We start from the raw sequence: 13,260 nt of genomic DNA on the forward strand, positions 1-13,260 counted from the left end.
TTTAATGAGTACATCCAGCAATATGCTGGATTATAAAGTCCTCCAATCATTCTCTCTTTTACACTGAAGAAATAAAGGACAGTGTCAGTAAACCAGTATGCTGAAATAGTTGCAGGAAACAGATATATTAATAAACTGTATACAATTAAATCAATATTAAATAAAATGTTTTTCTGCATTTATCATGATGTATACAAAAGTAATATCAGGCAACCTGAAATTATTGCTTACATTGTACTTTAGAAGAAAGGCTGATAGACTCCTGTTGAATAGCCTAAGAACCTGTATTCTCAGAGGGGTCTGTTAAGACTTCTTTTCATCATTATACATTGAGTCTCCCTAATATAAAATGAGCAGTCCTCAGAGGGCCTCAATTGTACTTGAGCTTTATAAGCTATACTATCAACAATGTGGCTGTATTTAAGGAACAGGGACTGTATAGTGCTTGGACAATAGTTTCCCAGAGTCTGCAAAATACAAACTTACAATAGAGAATATATTTTTCTCATTTTGAAAACATCTGGACAAAGCAGTACGCTATCTAGATCCCACAGCAAATTAGGGTCAGATTTTTAATTAAGTTTGGCATGCATCACAGGGGTACATATGTTCAGCACATGTTTTTTACCTTATACATCTTTTGCTCCATTACCTATGTATTGTTCAAAATGAATTATGCTGCTGAATACAAACCATCCAAATTGCTTTAGTGAAGAAATTCACAAAATGAAGACTAATTTAAGTGTGACAAAATGGAGCAATAATATTTCTGAGAGAAAATCTCTGGGTTGGGAAAAATGAATAAACTTGTAAAATGATTATGATCAATCTCCAAACCACACTCACCTTCCAGATTTTGAAACCTCAAACTCAAGCTAAGTTCACTACAAAGGTGTTAATTAATTTCTCCTTAGTGCTTGAGGAACAATGCAACTGTTCTTCAGTATATTTGGAATCATTTTATTGTTCTGAATAATAATATTTTTTTTAAAATAGCTTGTTTTCATTTAGTCCCTGTTTTATAGTCCATTTTTGTCTGGCTTCTTGACCTTAACCACAAACCTACACTCACTATGAAGTTCTGGCTGATACACAGGGCAGTCACTTTTATCCACCTCTAGCTCCTGGCCATCCGCATTGCCCACTCAAGCCCCCCAAAAAGTGAAAGCCTGGGATTCAGTGGATTCATGACACCCAGTCATATCCCATAACCTGAAGTGAGAGGTCCTCGTAGGAGAGGAAGAGAGGAGAGGATTCCTCTAGGGGAATATGTGATTCCTGGAGGGTAATCAAGCAGGCACATCTCATAATTACATCTTTCTGATTGGCACAGCACAAATATAATACCGGTCAGCACTGAAAGGAAAAGAGCCATTTCCTCACATGGTTCCAAAGTTTACATCTTCTTTTAAAAGTATCCAGAGTTTAATGCTGGGTTTGTCCTAGAGATAAAATGTGCATGGTTTTGTTCTGTTACTGTATTTTTGATTATGATAGTAAACATTTCTTAGGACCAAAGCTAATGCTAATATATATATAATAACCAAATATATGCATTTTATTAATATTACAATTGTCCTAACACTTGACATCTATATCTAGGGTGATTTCCTAGAGATTTCTTTGAAATTCAATTACGTCTTTCAAACTTCCTTGGAAGACTCCATCTCTGTCCTCTTTCCATCAGTGAAGCATCCCCTTGTTTACCCATAGGTACAATATACAGTAGGATATGCCAAGAGGTGTTCCAGGAAGCCCAGCAAACTTGCTTTCCTGTCATCTCTTGCTATTTGAGTTAGCAATTTTCTGCTGTCCAGTTATCCATTTATAAAATCTTTGTAATTCAGAATAGCAGAGTGTATACGTTTCATTATGCATGCTGCATGTACAGACTATAAACGTATGTGTATGGATATAGTGCTTTCAGTACTACATGTATGTGCGGTCAGTGGTCTAATGCCATATCTCACCACCGATGAACTGTGTTGATGTTGAAAAAAAGTTGAGCTTCTAAGAAAGATCTGGCACAGGGGAATTTTATCCCTTACATTCTGCATCAGCATTCTCACGTTGATAGGATACAGGGTGGGGGAGCATTAACTGGTCACTCAGACTGGGCTCCAGCAACTTCTAATGAGCTTCTGGCACTGTGTAACATGACATGACCCAGAATGTCTCCTGAGTAAGGTGAAGTATCGTATGACATTACATGATGGTGAACTTATCTGTGCCACTCCCCTGGCTCCAAGAAACAAACAAACGCAACACCTCCTCCCCAAAACAACAACAACAACAACGACAACAACAAAAACAAAATACAGCATCAAACCAGAAAAAGCCTGGAACAGCGCTATGTGCAATGAATTGGAAAGGAAGTGGGTTAGAATTGGCAGCTGGCATATATAGAGGGAAGAGCACAGGAGGTGGGCAATAGGCAAGGAACAGGCAGATCCAAGTGTGAGGTCAGAGAGCAGGGAAGTGGAGATTTACAGGTTTGAACCTAAGCAGATAGGCAAGGAAGCAGGGAGAGGAGTCAGTTGCAGAACTCAGCAGATTTATAAAGCTTTATAACTTCCAACAGAGGACAGATGACAAAAGGGATTAGATATTTCTGGAGATAGTTAACATTCAGCTCAGAAACTAGCTTTTACCAACACAGCCCCAGACACCTCCAACACAATCTGAGCTGATACAGCTATTCAGTGAATAACATTTCATTTTTGTAGCCATACTTTATAATAATTTTTAATATAAAAGCCACTAGCTTAAACAGTTCATCAACTGCCTCTGTAGAAACAGAATACAAAGTAAAAAAAAAAATATTTCAATGTGTTTCCCAAGAATGAGATTTTCTTTTTAGGTTTCAGTGCAAGAAAAGAAGTTTTGTAACCTGCTAAATGAAACTATATTCACCTTGAAGTAGCAGCAATTTTCTTTGTGTGAATACTGCAGAAGTACATGATCCTACCTCTTCTGAAACAAAAAAGAAGCTACCTGTTTAGCTTTCCTCTTCTGACCACAGGTAAAATGAAGATCTAAGAAACAACTGCAAAGCCAAATTGGCTTTCTGTTTAGCAGTTTCTCAGCACATTCTTTGTCATTTGGAAAAATGCAGAGCTGCTTATTGGAGAGACTCTCTAAGACAAAGGGGGTCTATAAACCACAAAGTCACACCGCATTTTTGCCTCACATGAATCAGCTGAGCTCCATCTACTTCAGTTGATCTATTCCAATTTACACACAATAGGGAGCAGGGAGACACCATTATTGTAGTTCTGTGCAGTTTTTTATCTTTTGCTATAACTTGTTCTCCATGCTGCATACTAACTAGAAGATTTAAAGATACCATTTGTTTCTAAGTAACCTGCATTAAGAGGTAGGGATGGAATTCATTAACATTTCCTCCTTTCCCCATTAGTAGCTTCTTCTTGCACAGAATGAATGTAAAACTGGATATAAAAGATACTGCAAGCAATATTTCATGAGTCCTTTTAGCTGCTTTGAGAAACACAGCTGCTTTACTGTCTCTTAAGACCACTGCATTTATGTTCCCAGCACTCATCCAACAAATAGATAGTTAATAGATACTTGCAAAGGTTCTCTTGATATTTCAGGGATCTATAATAGGAAAGCATAATTGATGCTTAGAGTAACTGGTAAAAGATTAAATAATTGTGTAATTGTTTCAGAATTCATGTATTTAATACTTTTTACAATCTCAAAGACTCTTAAAATAATAGGGTTTACTTTACCCTATGTTTCATTCATGAGCTTATGATACATATGTATTTACCTTTCACAGAATGCAAGAATTACTGGGAAAGAAGTGTTCCCAAGACACAGTGCATTTGTACATTTTCCCACGTACTGGTGGACAGTAAACATTCATATAGTCAGGAACGGGGAGCTTGGGCATTGCTACATTTTTTTTTCTTTTTCCTTTTTTCTTTTACTTTGTAGATTTTGAGTCCTTAATGAATGCTGTAAAAGTGGGATGAAAATTCCAAACTCATGAAGCTGTTGTGAGGATTAATTAGTGAATGTTTGTAAGATGCTTTGAAGATGAAAGGTGTGATGTAAATGCTAATTATTTATTATTACTATCTTCCTAATCTTGGAAAAATCTGGTTGATGTGGAAGTGAGTGATTGATCTTGCTAAACAGAGGTATACTCAGTGGGAGAAGGTCCTGGCGAGCTTCACATTGGTGATTCTCCCTATGAATCTCAGCTCTGTTATTAATCTCTTCAACTGTCCTAACCCACTGCCTCCGCACAACTCTGATGGTGCCCTTCAGACTTAAATTGCTACACTACTGTGGTCCCTGGGCCTGATCCAACAACCCGTGAAATCAAAGATTTTTTCCATCACTTTCAGTGAAGGGGCAAAAGGTCAAAACAACAGAAAAAAAAAGGCTTTTATGTCTTATTGTGGAAAATAACTAAACATCAAAAACCTGTTCTCTGAAAACTGCCCATATTTGTTGTCTGCATGATTAGCTTGATACATATGGTCTGGTTTTGTCAGTTGTGTCAGATCACATTCATATCATACATGGTTTCCTCTGTGTGTAATAATATGATTCTTTGTGGATCTGTTCAGCTGTGAATCAGAAGCTGTCTGCCATATTAAATTATGTGCAATTTTAGCATCACTACACTATATCACAGACAGCAAGACATTTTGGTGCTCAGGGCAGCTTAGTTTGCACTCCTACAGCACATGAAAAAGTCATCTTCTTGGGGGGAGTGGGGTGTGAAGGCTCTCAAATCCCACTGCCTGCACAACACTGCTTCAGCAGAAGCTGGAAGCTCCAGTCAGATGCTTTTGAGATGCTTCTCTCTGTTGGTTGCACCTCAGAAAAGTCTCTATACTGGACACTGATCTCCTCAGCTTTCTGGTAATGAGGACACACCACTGGTAGTCACCTCAATTGTGATCATGTAGTAGGAGGTTTGCTTAGAATTGGGCTCCTCTTAACTGGACAGACCATTTCAGCACAGAAAAAGGTGTTGGTGCCTTACACCTGTTTGAGAATAGGATTGCTTGAATAAAAGTGAAAGGGGCTTATGACAACATTTTTCAGCCGGAGTATGGAAGTATAAAGCAAGAGAAAATGGGTAGGAGTCTCATACTTGCAAGTATGAGCTCACATCTGTAGATGCTGTCAGTGTGCTACAGGCAAATACCAAGTAGGAAGGAGCAGATGCAGAGAGCTGACGTTAAAGCTAGAACAGCTTGGACCAAAATAAAACCTGTGTTGTTATCAGCAATGGCAGTTATCCAAGGACTGTGATATATTTGCTGTCACTCACCATTTTAAAAGACAGGTTAGATAGCCCATGTGTTCATCCAGATGAAAGTGTGAATCCTGAGCATTCCTATAGCTGGTGCTAAATGAGGAGTCAGGCTCCTTTTCCATTGAAGCATCCAGCAGTTCACTGTGCACACTAGAAGGTAACGTACCAGGTAACTTCATCACTGATGACACCTGCTAAGCAGAGGTGACATTTGTCAGGACACAACTCAATAAGTACCTCTCCTTGTGGACTCTCACAGCATGCAATGCTACTAAAAAACTGAGGTATGAAAAGAATTGTTTCTGTGGTTGATGGTAAATCTTCCTCAGAATTTAACATGGTTTAGCTTGCTCAGTTGTGTAAGGGAATAGCACCTGAACTGCAAAAACAAACAAACAACAAAATAAATCAATGTTTTGCACAGATCGCAGAACATTGCAGATTGCATCTATACAGAGCTGTACTGGGAAGCAGAGAACATACAGACCTAGAAGAGGTTTCCGTGTCCCCACAAGTGTGCTCTTTCTTTGTTTTTGACTCCAAGCATCACAGTGACTCTTTGAGGATGCTCTAGAGCTGTGGTTCCCTGGCTGGGAAGTATCAAAAAATATAAATCCAGCAGCAGGCTGAGCAGTCGCTGTATGTGCATTTATGCTGTGAGGTCTTACAAGAGCAAAACTTGCATTTGCAGGATTTATTCATGCCTTTGTAAATCTACGGTGAGGTATTTTACACCATGACACCAAGATGTGATGCAACTACTTTCAATTTTTTGGTGTTGTTGCTTGGTTTTGATGCTTCTGTTATTAAAGATACAAAGCTAGTTCACAGCAATTATGGAGGTGTTTTAAAATCATGTATAACAAATAAAACAGTAATTTTAGAATTGATCCTGCATTAAGTGAAGTTAGTGCACATCTACAAAGTTACTCAAATACACTCAGCAAAGAAGGTCTAAGAACTGAAATTAAAGTAGAAGACACTCAGAGCACCCATATACCTGTGCGGATCGGGACCTTAATTCATAGCTACAGCAAGCAGTAAAGTCAGGTTAGCCTCTGTATGAGCTTACAAGCACTATGGCATAGTGTCCTCTGAGAACAGAGATGAAAAAGTCATTCATGGGGACTCCAAATTCCCAGTGGGTGTGACTGCTGCCAGGCTGTGTGTTTTTAGGTTATTCACCATTTCCACCAGGCAATGTACCCTTTATTCATTTGATCAGCAAGGTTGCTGTCTGCCATTAATAGAAATGCCACTGACATCGTGAGGCAAGTTCAACATCCAGTTGTAAGCATTATCTGTCACCATTGTATTTTTAGTTTAAAGATAGGACAACATGAGGGAAAGGACACTGTAAGGACAGAAATATTCATCTTCAATGTGCCTTAACCTAGTAATATATTATCCTGAAGTGCTGAAGAGCCACATGAATATCAAAGCTTGAGCTTCTATGTATTCACTGTTGAATTACTGCCAATCTGGAAAAGATTAATTATTTGAATTTAGAGAGGGACAGCTTTGCTGAACCTATCTGAGTACATTACATCTAACCTTTTTCAGCTGTCATAGGAGAGCCCAGACAGACCTTTCTCAGTCTGTTTGGATTCTAAATGAGATTTCTGAGATTAAAGGCCAGTGCCAAGAAAAAGAATAATATAGTAAACACCAGTAAGATTGACAAGGCTGTGTTGCGTCATATCTGAAATAGCCACCATTCTCAAAAATTATACTAACAGAGGTCCTCCTTAAGCAAAGGAGCAGTGAGAGTTAAGCATAAGAACAGTCTGGTGATCCTTACCTGTAACTATAATCCTGGATTTATAATAGGATAAGTATAACCTGATAGAACAACCAGCCCTTCTGACCACAAAAGTTGTGCTGCTCTAATCTAGTAACAATTCTTAGAAAAACAAGTACTTTCTGATGAGTACATTTCTAGTGAGTACATTTACTGAAATTATTAGAAGTCCAAGTAAAGATACTACAAGATGGTTTAAAGGAAGATAATTACGCACCAGAAGCAAAACTGTGTTGCAGATTAAAAACTGTCCTCAGTCTAAGCACATGGACATACTGTACTTGGGAGAGGCTCTGTGAAGGAGTGTGAAGGAAGGAAAAAGCAAATAATCATGGGACTGCATGCAAAATAGGACTGTTTCCATTTTTCCTTGCAAGCATGCAACTAATTCACCTCAGGGGCTGAATGCCGGCTGAGCAGTCTCTAAATCTTTTGCAGAACATCTGTGCTAGCGATGGGCGGACGTGGCTGCTCTGAATCAGTTCTGCATTTACTAATTTATTACCACCTGCAACAAGTTTATCACATATTACTTTTCCCAGAAGGTAAATCATAAGAGAAAAACACATAGGACATGGCAACTATATCTGAAGAAGTGTCATGATATTTTATTGTATTGTTGGCAAAGCTTCTGGTGAATTCAACTTGTGTTTATTCAAGTTATGTATTGTACATGGGTTTGGACGATGGATTGATACTCCCACAGGGTTCTACAGAAAACACAAACAAAATACCCCACTGGGTATGGAACAGAATTTTACAGGGATTAAATGAATAAAAGGACACAAGATGCAATTTTCCATCTTCTGATTGAATATTACAGAATGAACTCGTCAAATCTCTTTTTTTTCCCCAGTGCCTTGACTGGCTTTCTTCTCATGCACTGTAGATAACTACTGCAAAATAGGGCAAATGAAGGTACAAAGGGGTACAGACCATGAGTTTATATCTTTAATATGTTTAAACATACACTTGAAAAACAAGAAATCTCTGTAGCCTTTCTAATGAGACTAAAAAATGGTACAATTTCTGTGCGTTTATTCCAGTAGTTACATTTAAGGGCCATACTACACCAGAAGAGTTTGCCCAGTCCAGCCTTCCCTGGTACCCAAAGTAAAAGCATTTCCTAAGGAAGCAGACCGGTATCTTGAAATAATTATTAATGCCATATTTTCTATCTTCTCACTATTTTCTGATATCTGGTTTATCTTTCAAGTTTACCTCTTTTTCATAGCATTTTGAGTGATCAATGACAAGTACCTTGTGTTTTTTAAGACTAGAGACTAGTCTTTTAAGACTATGACTATATGCCATGGAGAAAACTTTATCATGTGAAAATACAGAGTAGAGAAAGCAGAAGTTTGATCAAAGAACATTCCTATATTCTTTGTGCTCTGTTCAGAATGAAGCTCACAGTATCCAGATGATAATGAAAAAAAACCTTCACAAAATAATTTTAAATGTGCCCCTGCTAAAAATAGATCCATGGGAGATAGGAGTCATCTAAACATCCTTTTCTCCCAGTGACACCCAGCAGGACTTCTCTCAATATCCATCTTGGACATAACTTACTATATGGGAACTTGCCCAGGAGATATTTATTATTTCTGTGAAGACTATAAAAACAAAACAAAACAACACAAAAAAAAAAACCTGTGAATGTTTCTGAAGACATCCTCTTCGAAGCCAAAAGAAGAAAATTTTCTTCGCTACATATTTTCTTTTGACTAGATTCAGGACTCTCGGGATAATTTTAACATGGCTTGTTTATATACTTTGATCAAAGGAATTTAAAATGCCCAGTCTGTTCCTGCTTCTGCTAATGGAAACAATGAAACTCATTCATATGAATTCAAACATGGTTATGCATTGATGTTAAACATTCTTTTATTCTTCTCAAGGGTACACTATGAATTTCTGTTCTGGATGAACTTAAACTGTTAATACAACTACCAACTTACTTCAGTGATTGCTTACAGACTTGTTTAACAGAACCAGTCATTCTCCATGTAACTGCCCAGGCCAAAACATGATTTGCTCCTCTACACTTTGGCAGTGCTTACAGTTCAAATTATGTATTGCACATTTTTATGCACATGATTATTATTTTTTTTTCACCAGAGGTCTACTGTAAAGACAATCTTACTGAAATTTCATGCACAACAAGGATTTTTTAAGGATGCTTATGTGCCAATTATTAACCAATATGTACCTGCCATTAACATTACAACATTTTTTCATGCAGCATGAACCTAAAACGTATGGCAAAACAGAGATTAAATAAAATTTTGTTGACACTATGCTGTTAAATGTGATTTAAAATGCCATACAGGCTTTCTGTAATGCTAAGATAGTGCCCAAAGAGGCACAGCAAGGAACATAAATAAGGCATCTTTTATTTGGGAAAATTTCCAGTGCTCAGAACTCAGCCTCTTTCTAGACTAAAGAAGAGCAGAGCATGAAGAGCAGCAGGAGAAGTGCACACGGTGCCTTCAAGTAAACTGTTGGGGTCCCCTGCACCTTCAAGTCCTCTGGGAGAAGTAAATATCCTGAGTCATAAATATGTTGCATCCTTCTCACTGCTCCTTAAAGGATGCAAATTTCATGGCATGATTTTGTAATTCTTCCATGAAGTTTGACATTTTGAAATCCCCAGTCAGACATATTTTTTTTTAGTAGCATATTTGTTGCAGTATTTTTCTTTACATCTTCATGGAATTTATTTATTTTCACCCTTGAAAAAAAAACACACCACCTTTTAAATATATCTGCCTCCCCAGTTAGCAATGAGACAAACTTTGCAGCAATTGGTATGTTCAATAAACTTCCACCAAAGTCAACATGTTCTATTGCTCTTATAAGAAGCCAGTCTGTGGAGCTGCAGGAGAGAGTTTTTTAGGCTTTTGGAATTCTTTAGCAATTTATAATACTTCTGGGGTTTTGTTGCAATTAGATCTTGCCCTATTTTTATACTTCTTTACTGCCTTTGTTGCTGTGGAAAAAAGAAATTTAAAAACAAAACAACAAATAAACAACAACAATAACAACAAAACAGAAGAAACATTTCACTATAAGGATGGGAAACAGCTGAAACAAAGTAAAATCAAGTACTATCAAGTGGATAATACAGGGAAAGTGCTTCCCTTTAATTTCCACAATATAATCTTACACTTGGGAAAATGAAAGACAAAACAAAAATAAGCATGTGAAAAGGAAAAAAAATAAAAAATAAGATATTTTAGTTGATATCCCTTGAAGTTACTCTATTAAAAATAAATTTTAACCATCTAAACCCTTGGAATGATCTTAGAATTTGCAATCTGAACTCTTTAGTGTTCATAAACTGTGCACAGACCCACTGAAAACTGGTGCGTATGTAAACTCACTTCGAATATCCTATTTCTTTTGAGAAGGCAGGTGGTGACAGTTATCATAATGTTCTGATCCAAGGATCTGATTAAAAGTTCACTAAATCTAGAGGAAACTATTTAAAGGAACTCAGCTCAGGCCTTGTAGTTCTCAGTTTGGGTGAGAATGGCAAGCTTGGAGCCCAGGCCATATCAAATAACATGTTACAGTAGTACAGTCTTGTGGTGCATTCAGGAAAAAAAGAATTAGCCCTTTTTTTTTTTTTTGCATGGTTATCACATACAATAATACTTCCAATTTGAACCATAAACTAACAAAAAACTGGAGCATTTAGTACGTGATTCATACTATAACTTTACAGATATTTCTTACCATTTACAATTTGTACCTGACCATAAGACTATACCAGTACTTTAATTTTTATTATAGATGTGACTTTTAAATAATGACTTTTGTCATTTTAGTCTCCATTTGTTTGTTTTGCTTTTGTTAGTATAAGGCAACAATGCTGAGAACATCAGCTGGAAACCATCTCTAAGACCAGCAGTGAGATCACATCTTTTTTTTTGGCAGGTATCTCATACTTAGTTTAGTGTTTACCAGCTGCAATATCAATATGGAAGAAAATGCAAAGACTCTTGAAATAGTTCTGTAATTTTTCTATTGTTTTAATGATATCACAAAGCTCCCTCAGAAATACTGACTAAGACACAGCTCTACAAAGGAGGAGCATAGCTCTGTATGCCACCAAAAAATACAGACTGATTTTTGCTATGTATGATTTTTTTTTTCTATGTGACTATGTGGTAGACTTAAAAAAGAGGAACTCTGGAATGTGCTATGGCGTATTAAAATCATGAAAAACTTGAAAAGGAATACTTAAAATTGGCTTTTCTGTTTTCTTATGATAAAAGGTACTTGAATGTACCTATTTTTTTCTTGAAATATTCGAGATATTAAATATGAACCTAGTATGGCTACTTATAATAATATGTGTAAATTATGAGTGAAACAATATTAACTTCATTTAGTTCATATGTTTTTTTAAATTAATACTTTATTATCACTCATTGTCATTAAAATGTACATCTTTACCATACAAAGCATTAACTAAATGAGAATATATTTCACAAAGTTCCCTGACTTCTGTAACTGTTAATTAAACACAGATGAGGCTTCGGTTACAAATCCTTTTAAGAAATCCCACTCCCCTGAGTTTAGAGATCACAGCAGGTCACCCTGTTCAACCCTGCACTCTCATGCAACGCTGCATAGTGTTGCTATTTTCAGTGAATTTTCCCATTTCTATGTAAGTTTATCAGAGATTAAATTTTCTTGCAAAATGTTGCATTAGAGGTATATAAAAACAAAAATTAAATAGCAGTGTATGCTTTCTGAAAATATTCTTTTCTGATATTTAAGTGCATTACTTTTAGATAGAAAATGAAAATAATATTAAAAAGCATATCATTATAAAAATAAGATATGACACAGAACACCAGAATGACTTTGAAAACCATCAATACAGTGATAGTAAACTTGTATCTGGAATACCATGAGGAGTACATCCTAACTATTTCTAATAATAAGTAGGTATTCTTTTTAGCTCATTTATTTTAACATACTTTCATCTGCTCTCAGGCTTTCCAACGGTCAGGCAAGTGATTCACAGGGCAGCCTTGCATGTATCAGTTAAAATTCAGGGCTTGTTTTCACACAAAAAGATTCACTTGAAGCGACTAAAGGTGGCAGTTAAAGTCAGTTACATTACCTAAACTTCTAGTGTATGTATATTCTCATCCACATTAAGTGTTTTTAAGGTGAATAAAAAGGTGAAATTAAGGTGAATAGAAAGAGATTTAAGTGGTTTACTTACACATGTTTAAAAGCTTGTTTATCTTTCCATATATTTCTGTGTAAACATTTTAAATGTTAGACCTCAGGATTTTGTCTTGTATAGTGCAGGGCTTTTAAGTGCAGGATTCAAAATCGTTTGGGGAGGTGGAAATGGTCTGAAATTGTGTACGTATCTTGAATAGCCTACAGGATTCATATAATTCCCACTGATTTTTATAGGAGCTTTAAGTCCCTAAGTGTTCATCTTCCTATTTATTGCATGCTGCCATCAGCTCCCAGTGGAGTTAACCCAGCCTCTAAGTCAAAAATAGATGCTCACACTTATTGAAAACTACCTGTGTCTACACCACTTCTGAGATGCATCTCAAAGGGGCCTTCTAAGAGTTACAGATCTTCTCCATGCAATCCCATAGATAGGAAAAACAAACAAACAAACAAACAAAAACCACCATAACATATAACTGACAGTCTCCTTGTTCCTGCTTGCACAGGATGGCTCATGATCTTTTGTTTGTGAAGGAGAAGCTTGGATTTTTTTCACAGACAATGTATCTGCACAGTTCCTATGGGATTAAGTCATTTTATATAGTCTTTGACTACACTAAACAAGCTTACATCTTTGCTCATGAGAAGTCCCTTATGTTAAGAACAGTAGGGGAATTGTGGTGTACAGAAGACTCCCCTGGGAAACAGTGGAGGTCACAGCGTGTTATATTTCTGACTCAAACAGGTCAAAGATAGATTGTGAAAACTTAAGTAGATAAAACTTTTACCTTCCCACTGATGCACAGCTATCTTCATCACATTTTGCTTCCTTTTTACATCTCCGTGTAAAATCCTTTGATAAAAATACTTGGTCTATTTTGTTCATTATTTTTCTTAATCTTTTGTCTGTGTATGTTTGCCTTGCAGCAGGGATTCACTTTCTAGGTTT

This window comes from Aythya fuligula, chromosome 6 (assembly GCF_009819795.1).
Source record: "Aythya fuligula isolate bAytFul2 chromosome 6, bAytFul2.pri, whole genome shotgun sequence".
Classification (NCBI taxonomy): Eukaryota; Metazoa; Chordata; class Aves; order Anseriformes; family Anatidae; genus Aythya; species Aythya fuligula.